Source organism: Arachis hypogaea, chromosome 10, assembly GCF_003086295.3.
Source record: "Arachis hypogaea cultivar Tifrunner chromosome 10, arahy.Tifrunner.gnm2.J5K5, whole genome shotgun sequence".
NCBI classification, from domain to species: domain Eukaryota; kingdom Viridiplantae; phylum Streptophyta; class Magnoliopsida; order Fabales; family Fabaceae; genus Arachis; species Arachis hypogaea.
Window position 1 is genome coordinate 29,400,667 of NC_092045.1, and position 12,342 is coordinate 29,413,008.

General features: G+C 38.0%; 1 non-coding gene across 1 annotated transcript; it reads left to right on the forward strand.

Moving 5' to 3' along the window:
- The first annotated feature begins 7,378 nt into the window (after window positions 1-7,378).
- Window positions 7,379-7,486, forward strand: LOC112718625 (small nucleolar RNA R71). Its single transcript, XR_003160957.1, has one exon. It is a non-coding gene; the product is annotated as a small nucleolar RNA R71 (small nucleolar RNA).
- Window positions 7,487-12,342: the final 4,856 nt, after the last annotated feature.

The window sequence follows — 12,342 nt, forward strand, 5'->3', positions numbered from 1 at the left end:
TGGAGGGTATACAGATACTACTCCCATATGAAGCAGTAGTGGGGTTAGCATATGACCCCAGAGTCCTCCTGGACTGTTTATTCCCACTTAGTTCCATGATGGAATAAAGGAGATGATATGTATGTTGATATTATTTATTTTATAAAAATTTATTTTATAAAATAAAATAAAAACGAAATAAATAAAAGAAATTGAAAATATTTTGAAATTGAAATCTGAATTTTTATATAAAAATTTCGAAAATATAGTTTAAGATTAGTTAGAAAAGATATTTTTTTGAATTTTGAATTTTATGATGAAAGAGAAAAACACACAAAGGACACAAGACTTAAAATTTTAGATCTAATGCTCCTTATTTTCGAAAATTTTGGAGGGAAAATATCAAGGAACACCAAAATTAAAAATTTTAAGATCAAAACACAAGAAAGATTTAAGAACACCTTGAAGATTCACAAGAACACCAAGAACAAAAGAAAGAACACCAAACTTAAAATTTTTAGAAAACCAAGACAAATTTTCGAAAATTAAAGAAAACTTAACAAGAAAACACCAAACTTAGAGTTTGGCACAAGATTCAATCAAGAAAAATTATTTTTGAAAAAGATTTTAAAGAAGATACCCAATTATGAAGAACAACTACTAATGCTCCAGCCAATTGGGCAGTAACTTCAGTGTTGATTTTAAAAATGTATTATATTTATGGATAAAAGTATAATTTTTGAAAGTTAATGTTTTGAAAAAGCACAAGAAAAACAAGAAAAGAGACAAAACAAGAAAAACTCAAGATCAAACAAGCAAAATAAACAAGAACAACTTGAAGATCAATGAAGAACAAAGAACACAAGTTCGAAAATTTAAAGAAAAATATAAAATATGCAATTAACACCAAACTTAGAACAAGATACTAAACTCACAAAAAAAATTAACAATTAATTAAGAAAAATAATATTTTTTTGAAAAGAAATTTTTGAAAAGAAACTATCCTATCAGGATTTAATGACTTTATAACAATAAAAATAAATTATTCCTAATCTAAGAAATAAAATAAACCTTTAGTTGTTCAAACTCGAATAATCCCCGGCAACGGCGCCAAAAACTTGGTGCACAAATTTGTGTCTGCCAATATTAATGGACTATTTAACACAGCTTCGTACCACTAACCAGCAAGTGCACTGGGTCGTCCATGTAATACCTTACGTGAGTAAGGGTCGATCCCACGGAGATTATTGGTTTGAAGCAAGCTATGTTTATTTTATTATTCTTAGTCAGGATATTAATTAAAATTATCAGTTGGAATTATTAGAAAAATAAAAAGAGTGTGAAATAGTTACTTGTTGTGCAGTAATGGAGAATATGTTGGAGTTTTGGAGATGCTTTGTCTTGATTTATTCCTGTACTGTAATATTCCATCCATGGAAAAGTGCAAGTTCCCTCCATGGCAAGCTGTATGTTGGGTGTCACCGTTGTCAATGGCTACTTCCCATCCTCTCAGTGAAAACGTTCCTATGCTCTGTCACAGCACGGCTAATCATCTGTCGGTCCTCAATCAGGTCGGAATAGAATCCAATGATTCTTTTGCGTCTGTCGCTAACGCCCAGCCTTCAAGAGTTTGAAGCTCGTCACAGTCATTCAATCCCAGAATCCTACTCGGAATACCACGGACAAGGTTTAGACTTTCTGGATTCTCATGAATGCCGCCATCAATCTAGCTTATACCACAAAGATTCTGATTAAAGAATCTAAGAGAAGCTCATTCAATCTGATGTAGAACGGAGGTGGTTGTCAGACACACGTTCATGGATTGAGGAAGGTGATGAGTGTCACGGATCATCACCTTCTCCATAATTAAGCGCGAATGAACATCTTAGATAGGAACACACACGTTTGAATGGAGAAATAGAAACAATTGCATTAATTCATCGAGACGCTGCAGAGCTCCTCACCCCCAACAATGGAGTTTAGAGACTCATGCCGTCAAAGAGTATGTAATTCAGATCTGAAAATGTCATGAGGTACAAGATAAGTCTCCAAAAGTTGTTTAAATAGTAAACTAGTAACCTAGGTTTACAGAATATGAGTAAACTAAGATAATTGGTGCAGAAATCCACTTCTGGGGCCCACTTGGTGTGTGTTGGGGCTGAGACTAAAGCTATCCACGAGTTGAGGCTTTACTTGGAGTTAAACTCCATGTTATAACGTGTTTTGGGCGTTCAACTCCGGATAATGACGTGTTTCTAGCGTTTAACTCCAAACAGCAGCATGTACTTGGCGTTCAATGCCAAGTTACGTCGTCTATCTTCGCGCAAAGTATGGACTATTATATATTGCTGGAAAGCCCTGGATGTCTACTTTCCAACGCCGTTGAGAGCGCGCCAATTGGACTCCTGTAGCTCCAAAAAATCCATTTCGAGTGCAGGGAGGTCAGGATCCAACAGCATCAGCAGTCCTTTTTCAGCCTAACTCTGATTTTTGCTCAATTCCCTCAATTTCAGCCAGAAAATACCTAAAATCACAGAAAAACACACAAACTCATAGTAAAGTCCAGAAATATAATTTTTGCGTAAAAACTAATCATATTCTACTAAAAACTAATTAAAACATACTAAAATCTACATGAAATTACCCCCAAAAAGCGTATAAAATATCTGCTCATCACTCCCCCCTCAGGCGCATCCCCTCCCGATAAGATGTAACGTAACTTTCCTTATGCATCATGGCTGTGTCCTCAGGCAACCTCAAAGAAGCAGCCAGTGCTTGAGAACTTGCCTTCTCGTTCTCTAAGTCCTTCTCCATCTTGGCCACCTTCACCTTAAGTTCCTCCTTCAGCCCCCTCATCCGGTCGAACTCTTGTTTTGCCTCCTCCATAAATGCTTTGGTGGCATGGAGAGGGAGATTCTGAGCAGTCCGATGTATAACAGCCGACATATATGCCATCTTTACATGATTTCGGGCCATATACTCCAGATGATGGAGAATGGACACATCGTCCATGGAGATGGTACCATAGGGCCCGATTTGTTGATCTACAAACTCCATGTCATTGAAATCAGGGGCATTGAGGTCAAAGGGCTCAGCCGTCTTTTGCTTCTTACTTGGAGGGGCAGCAGATGGAGCGGCAGAAGAAAGGTGAGGATCCACCAAGTGGACCCGAGGTGTTGGGATCACCTTCTTCACCCCGGGGGGAACTCGGCACTGATGGCTTCTCGCCTTGGGAGGACCCCTCCCCAGCCGCCTTGGCAGTAATATTTCTGGCAGCAGTCGCCTTCTGCGCCCTCTTAAAAGCTTTCATAGATTCGTTATTCTTCATTGCCTCTGCAAATAAAACTGAAAGTTAAGCTACAAGTCGGACAAGTCGGAAAGACAGCTACAAGCAACATAAACAGATAATAAAGGAAACACAAGATACCCAGTTCAGTTTGAAGAAAAGAAGGACTGGTTAGAAATTTCTTTGTATCAAGATGGGGAGGTTGACCCTAGCGTCCTTCCAAAACAGTAACAAAGGCTCGCTCAGCCTCATCCAACATTTCCCAAGAATACCTAGAGACCCTCACGTCTTTTTGCCATTCCAAGGGAAAGGCAGGCTCATCATTTTCATCCAGAAAAAAGGGCCGAGTTCTTTCAACAGCTCGGACCTTGAAAAAGTAGTTTTTAAAATCGCGGAATGACTCGTCAAACATGGAAAAGACCTTTTTTCCCTGGGTGAAACGAAAGGAGACCCAAGCTGCCTTCTTTTTCACCACTCCGGGCTTAGTCAAGACAAACAAGTAGAAAAAGAGAGATTGGGAAGCAGGAATACCAAAACGATTGCACAACAATTGGAAAATTTTTATGAAACCCCAGGAATTGGGGTGAAGTTGAGAGGGGGCAACATTACAAGACCATAACAGGTCGGTTTCAAATTGAGTAAAAGGAAGGGTAATACCCAGCTGACCAAAAAAAAATCATAAGCATAAAAGAAAGGGCGACCATCAACAACCCGAGTTGAAAAGCAGACTCTCTCGTCAGAAGAGGGAGGGACAAGTTCATAATTCTTCTCATCACCAGACTTACTACAGACACTATAAAACTGCCTAAGCTGAGCACAAAACTCAATCAACCAGCGAGACACACATGAGAACCATGGAGTCCACCCAATCGGCCATACCCGCAGGAACCTGGGAAGGCATCTCTACAATGTTATTTCGGGAAGACACTACAAAAAGAAGAGAAGAATGGATTACTTAAAAACATCCTGGACGAGGAGCAAAACATCTCGACAAACAGAAAGGGAAAACCCCAATACTCAAGATAAGAAAGTCTGGGGGCATCCCTTGGAGGCAGTAAACAGGCAAGGTTTTCAAGTTGTTTCTACAGCCTACATCCCGGCACTCATCAAAAAGAAAATAAAATCCTGTAAGAAACAAAAGAAGCAAAAAATGCAAAAACACCACCCTTCTACAGTTTATCAGAAAAAGCATCGCTCCTACAGTTTATCAGTGAAAAACACTACTGCTACAGTTTATCAGAACACCAAAAGGACCAAGAAGAAAAACAGCAAAGGCGCAAACTTTTTTGAAATCAAGTAAAAAATCATCAGCAAAAGCACAGGCAGAAACGGCGGCAACATGCAAAAGAAAAAGATTCAAGCACACAAAGAAGAGATTCGCACCAAAAAAGGGGAAAAATCCAGAGCATGCAACAAGTCAAGCATGATAAAAACAGAAAGATCCAAACTTTCTCCAAAGGGAAGATCAAAAGGAAAACTCCATCGCAAAGTCAAAAATAAATGAGGAAACACGAAATGGGACTAACCTGGAGACGAAAGAAGCTTCGAGGAAAAGAATGGAAGCGCAGAAACAAAGGCTGCCCAGAAAATTGCCAAGTGACGCCGCAACGCAAGAAAGTAGAAGCGCAAACGAAAGACAGAGAGCAGATGAGAGAAACAGAAAACGAGAGAGTAAAGGGAGAAGTTACGAAGAAGAAATGAAGAAGAAAAACCGTTTTTGATCCAGAAAAATTCAAAATAAAGCCAAGAGAGAATGGGGGCAATTAATGCCAATTAAATGCGGATGTTAAAACCGCTTGCGTTCCCAAAAAAGCGCTAATACAAAAGCGCGCACTTTTAGAGAAAAACGTTCTACATTCAAAAAAGACTCTACAAAGAAAGGAATCGACAAAATGCTTGAGTTCGACTTCACTGAAGAAGGACCGAAGTCAAGGACTCGACCTCCAAAGGAAGAACCGAGCTCAAGCAGGGGCACTGTTCATACCCTGGGTCGAGCTATCCGACCCGGAATGATTGGAGATAAAGCGACCGACCTCTTCAGGTCAGACTATCCTATCTCTTCTTAAAGAGCTCGGCCAAATCGACAGAAGAGCCTAGTAAAGGGCCCAAATAGAGGAGTACGACCCAAATCCTAAGGCGGCCTAAGCCTATAGAGATAAAGGCGGTTCCGTTGAAAGATACGCTGACCTCAACTCAAAGCTAAAGATAAAGATAAGATAACTAACTTATCTTATCCAAAGGTCACATCTTACCATTATAAATACATTGGAGCACCCAGGTATAACTCATACTCTGATTCTACATAAACCTGCTTAATACCCTTGCAAACTTAAGCATCGGAGTCCCTTGCAGGTACCCCCCACCCTTCGGTGACAAAGGATCAGCAGCACATTCAGTCCAACAAGTCGGACGCACCAGCTCCGGCCGCTATTCACCAGCCGGACATATCGGTTCCGACCAGCACAGAAGATCTCGTCCGCAGATCCACCTATAGTTTCAGGTAACCCTCGGAACACCTCCCAACACCAAACTTAGAGTTTGACTGTGGGGGCTCTGTTTGACTCTATACTGAGAGAAGCTCTGCATGCTTACTCTCCCTTGTTACAGAAGGATGGCCGTGTGCCTTAAACACAAGGTAGTTCCCATTCAATTGAAGGACTAATTCTCCTCTGGTAACATCTATCACAGCTTCTGCTGTGGCTAGGAATGGTCTTCAAAGGATGATGCATTCATCCTCCTCCTTCCTAGTGTCTAAGATTATGAAATCAGCAGGAATGTAAAGGCCTTTAACCTTTACCAACACATCCTCTACTAATCCATAAGCTTGTCTTACTGACTTGTCTGCCAATTGTAGTGAGAATAAGGTAGGTTGTACCTCAATGATCCCCAGCTTCTCCATTACAGAGAGTGGCATAAGATTTATGCTTGACCCTAGGTCACACAGAGCTTTTTCAAAGGTCATGGTACCTATGGTACAGGGTATTAAGAATTTCCCAGGATCTTGTTTCTTTTGAGGTAAAGTTTGCTGAATCCATGTATCAAGTTCACTAATGAGCAAGGGAGGTTCATCTTTCCAAGTCTCATTACCAAATAACTTGGCATTCAGCTTCATGATGGCTCCTAGATATTGAGCAACTTGCTCTCCAGTTACATCTTCATCCTCTTCAGAGGAAGAATAATCTTCAGAGCTCATGAATGGCAGAAGGAGATTTAATGGAATCTCTATGGTCTCTATATGAGCCTCAGATTCCTTTGGATCCTCAATAGGGAACTCCTTCCTGCTTGAGAGACGTCCCATGAGATCTTCCTCATTGGGATTCGCGTCCTCTCCCTCCTCCTTGCATTCGGCCATATTGATTATATCAATGGCCTTGCACTCTTTTTTTGGATTTTCTTCAATATTGCTTGGGAGAGTACTAGGAGGGGTTTCAGTAATTTTTTTACTCAGCTGGCCCACTTGTGCCTCCAGATTTCTGATGGAGGACCTTGTTTCATTCATGAAACTTAAAGTGGCCTTAGACAGATCAGAGACTAAATTTGCTAAGTTAGAGATATTCTGTTCATAATTCTCTGTCTGTTGCTGAGAAGATGATGGATAAGGCTTGATATTGCTGAGCCTATTTCTTCCACCATTATTAAAGCCTTGTTGAGGCTTTTGTTGATCCTTCGATGAGAAATTTGGATGATTTCTCCATGATGAATTATAGGTGTTTCCATAAGGTTCACCCATGTAATTTACCTCTGCCATTGCAGGGTTTTCAGGATCATAAGCTTCTTCTTCAGAAGATGCCTCTTTAGTACTATTGGATGCATTTTGTCATCCATTCAGACTTTGAGAAATCATGTTGACTTGCTGAGTCAACACTTTGTTCTGAGCCAATATGGCATTCAGAGCATCAATTTCAAGAACTCTCTTCCTCTGAGGCATCCCATTATTCACGAAATTCCTCTCAGAAGTATACATGAATTGGTTATTTACAACCATGTCAGTAAGTTCCTGAGCTTCTGCAGGCGTTTTCTTTAAGTGAATGGATCCACTTGCAGAGTGGCACAATGACATCTTGGAAAACTCAGATAGACTATAATAGAATATTCTAATATGGTCCACTTTGAAAACATGTCAGAAGGACACTTTTTGGTCATTTGCTTGTATCTTTCCCAAGCTTCATAAAGGGATTCACCATCTTTTTGCTTGAAGGTCTGAACATCCACTCTAAGTTTGCTCAGCTTTTGAGGAGGAAAGAATTTATCCAAGAAGGCCGTGACCAGCTTATCCCAGGAGTCCAGGCTATCTTTAGGTTGTGAGTCCAACCATGTTCTAGCTCTGTCTCTTACAGCAAAAGGAAAAAGCATGAGCCTGTAGACTTCAGGATCTACTCCATTCGTCTTCACAGTCTCACAAATCTGCAAGAACTCAGTTAAAAACTGGTAAGGATCTTTAGATGGAAGTCCATGAAACTTGCAGTTCTGTTGCATTAGAGCAACTAATTGAGGTTTCAGCTCAAAATTGTTTGCTCCAATGGCAGGAATTGAGATGCTTCTTCCATCAAACTTGGACGTGGGTTTAGTAAAATCACCAAGCATCCTCCTTGCATTATTGTTGTTGGGTTCGGCTGCCATCTCCTTCTCTTGTTCAAAAATTTCAGAAAGGTTGCCTCTGAATTGTTGTAATTTAGCTTCTCTTAGTTTCCTCTTCAAAGTCCTTTCAAGTTCAGGATCAGCTTCAACAAGAGTGCCTTTTTCCTTGTTCCTGCTCATATGAAAGAGAAGAGAAAAAGAAAAGGAAGAGAAATCCTCTATGTCACAGTAAAGAGGATCCTTATTATTAGTAGAAGAAAAAAAGAATAAAGAAGGGAGAATCCAAACACAAGGGTAAGGATAGAGGCAGTGATTGGAGATGAAGAGAGGTGAAGAGAAGTGTTAGTAAATGAATAAATAAATAGAAGAAGATGAGAGAGAGAATTCGAAAATTAATTTTGAAAAGAAGTTAATGATTTTCGAAAATTAAAGATGAGATAGAATTAAAATTAAAATTTAAAACAATTAGTTAATTAAAAAGAATTCTTTTGAAAAAGAGGGAGGTATTTTCGAAAATTACAGAGGGGAGAGTAGTTAGGTGGTTTTGAAAAAGATAAGAAACAAACAAAAAGTCAAATAATTAGTTGGAAGAGATATTAAAATCAAATTTGAAAAGATAAGAAGATAAGAAGTTAGATAAGATATTTTAAAATCAAATTTCTGAAAAAGATAAAATTTTGAAAAAGATATGATATAAAAGATAAGATAAGATAGATTTAATTTTAAAAATTAAAATTAATTACTTAACTAACAAGAAACTAAAAGATAAGATTCTAGAATTTAAAGATTGAACCTTTCTTAACAAGAAAGTAACAAACTTTAAATTTTTGAATCAATCACATTAATTGTTAGCATAATTTTCGAAAATAAAGATAAAATTAAGAAAAATATTTTTGAAAAATATTTTTAAATTTTCGAAAATCATAAGATAAAAATGAAAAAGATTTGATTTTTGAAAAAGTTTTGAAAAGATAGGATTTTTAAAATTGAAAATTTGACTTGACTTGTAAGAAAACAACTTATTTTAAAAATTTTTGACCAAGTCAACCCAAAATTTCGAATTTTTGAGAGAAAAAAGGAAAAGATAATTTTTTATTTTTGAATTTTTTTTATTATGAGAGAGAAAAACACAAATATGACCCAAAACATGAAAACTTTGGATCAAAACACATGATGCATGCAAGAACAGTATGAATGTCAAGATGAACACCAAGAACACTGAAGATCATGATGAACATCAAGAACATATTTTTGAAAAAATTTTTATGCAAAGAAAGCATGCAAGACACCAAACTTAGAATTCTTTAATGCATGGACACTATGAATGCAAAAATGCATATGAAAACGATAAAAGACACAAAACAAGAAAACATCAAGATCAAACAAGAAGACTTACCAAGAACAACTTGAAGATCATGAAGAACACCATGAATGCATGAATTTTCGAAAAATAATGCATAAATTTTTAAAAACATGCAATTGACACCAAACTTAAAAATTGACTCAAGACTCTAACAAGAAACACAAAACATTTTTGTTTTTTATGATTTTATGATTTTTTTGTATCTTTATTATTTTTTTTCGAAATTATTCTTTAGGAAAACGAAAATAAAGACAAATTTTTGAAAAAAATTTTGAAAAGAAAATAAAAAGAAAATTACCTAATCTGAGCAACAAGATGAACCGTTTGTTGTCCATACTCGAACAATCCCCGGCAACGGCGCCAAAAACTTGGTGGACGAAATTGTGATCATTAACAATGGCTCCAAAGACTTGGTAGCGCTCACAAACATAAAGCACACTTTGTCACAACTCCGCACAACTAACCAGCAAGTGTACTGGGTCGTCCAAGTAATACCTTACGTGAGTAAGGGTCGATCCCACAGAGATTGTTGGTATGAAGCAAGCTATGGTCATCTTGTAAATCCCAGTCAGGCGGATTTAACTAATTTAAGTGATTATTGGTTTTTTGAATAATAATAATAAATAAATAGAAAATAGTTACTCATATAATTCAATGGTGGGAATTTCAGATAGGTGCATGGAGATGCTGTGTTCCTTCTAAATCTCTGCTTTCCTACTGCTTTTATCCAATCTTTGTCACTCCTTTCTATGGCAAGTTGTATATAGGGCATCACCATTGTCAATGGCTACATCCCATCCTCTCAGTGAAAATGGTCCAAATGCTCTGTCACAGCACGGCTAATCATCTGTCGGTTCTCGATCATGTTGGAATAGAATCCCTTGATTCTTTTGCGTTTGTCATCACGCCCAGCAATCGCGAGTTTGAAGCTTGTCACAGTCATTCAATTCCGAAATCCTACTTGGAATACCACAGACAAGGTTAGACTTTCCAGATTCCCATGAATGCCGCCATCAATTCTAGCTTATACCACGAAGATTCTGATTAAGGAATCCAAGAGATATGCGCCTGGTCTAAGGTAGAACGAAAGTGGTTGTCAGTCACGCGTTCATAGGTGAGAAAGATGATGAGTGTCACAGATCATCACATTCATCATGTTGAAGTGCAACGAATATTTTAGAACAGGAATAGCTGAATTGAATAGAAAATAGTAGTAATTGCATTAAAACTTGAGGTACAGCAGAGATCCACACCCTTAATCTATGGTGTGTAGAAACTCCACCGTTGAAAATACATAAGTGATGAAGGTCCAGGCATGGCCGAAGGGCCAGCCCCCAAAACGTGATGAATAGTCTCCTAAGATGAATAATAAAATAAAACTGAGACCAAAGATGTAACGTGGTCAAAAGACGACTAATACACTAATAAAAAGTTCTATTTATACTAGACTAGCTACTAGGGTTTACAGAAGTAAGTAATTGATGCAGAAATCCACTTCCGGGGCCCACTTGGTTTGTGCTTGGGCTGATCATGATCTATCCACGAGCTGAGGCTTCTCTTGGAGTTGAACGCCAAGTTGTAACGTGTTTTGGGCGTTCAACTCTGGTTCGTGACGTGTTTCTGGCGTTTGACTCCAGAATGTAGCATGGAACTGGCGTTGAGCGCTAGTTTACGTCATCTAATTACGAATAAAGTATAGACTATTGTATATTGTTGGAAAGGTCTAGATTTCTACTTTCCAAAGCCGTTGAGAGCGCGCCATTTGAAGTTCTGTAGCTCCAGAAAATCCATTTCGAGTGCAGGGAGGTCAGAATCCAACAGTATCAGCAGTCCTTAGTCAGCCTTTTATCAGAGTTTGCTCAGGTCCCTCAATTTCAGCCTGAAATTACCTGAAATCACAGAAAAACACACAAACTCATAGTAAAGTCTAGAAATGTGAATTTAGCATAAAAACTAATGAAAACATCCCTAAAAGTAACTAGATCATACTAAAAACTGCCTAAAATCAATGCCAAAAAGCATATAAATTATCCTCTCATCACTGAGCAAATCTTCAAATCACGCGTACGCGTCCGTCACGCGCACGAGTCGCCATGGATACCTCCAATTCACGCGCATGCGTCAGCGTGTGCGCGTCGCTCCTCGCAACCATCTCCTTTGATTCTTGTGTTGTAGAAACTCCATCAAATCCAGCCGAATGCTACCAAAAATAAATAAAATTGCACAAAACTCAAAATAGCATCCATAGTGGCTAAAATATAATTAATTCTTAATTAAACTCGACAAATTAGATGCAAATTCAATAGGAAAAGATAGAAAAGATGCTCACGCATCACAACACCAAACTTAAACTATTGCTTGTCCTCAAGCAACCAAAACTAATATAAGCTTAGGATGTGAATTTGCATGAGAATGAGAGTTCGATTATGCTCATGTCTCTTTTTATAGTGGGGTTTATGACTGTAATCCTGGATATGTTTGGCATCTCACTCTCCTTTGAATCAGGAGGATGTCATTGTCATTCGGAATTAGAATCCGGATAATATTATGAATTCTCTGATCTTTATATTTCAGTTTAATCCTTGAACACAGCAAAATTTAGTTTAATTTATTTTTTCTTTGGTGCTTTGCACCTTGAGTCTAGCCGTGACTTTAAATGTTTTGTCTCAAGGATTACTTGACACAGAAACACCACAAGCACTTAACTGGGGGACTCTCTTTGAGTCCTGATTTTTCTTTTAGTTACTCTCAGACAGTGGTGCTCAAAGCCTTTGGCATACTCTATTAAACGCACTTGGTCTCGACTCTAAGTGTTCTGTCTCAAGGATTACTTGACACAATCACACCAAAAGCATATGACTAGGGAAACAACTCTTTGAGCTTTTAATCATGTCTAACCTTCCTAGTCATTGATGCTCAGAGCATTGGACCTTGCTTTTATTATTTATTTATTTATTTATTTATTTATTTATTTTGCTGTTTTTTTTCTTCAAGGATTAAATTTTTGTTTATTTCAGAGAAGTCATAATAATTCTCTAAATTCATGTTCCTTATACATCAACATCCCTTGATTCGAATTCAAATATGCTCTGTTCATATTATGCATTCAAAAATCACAGAAAATACCACCACCTTT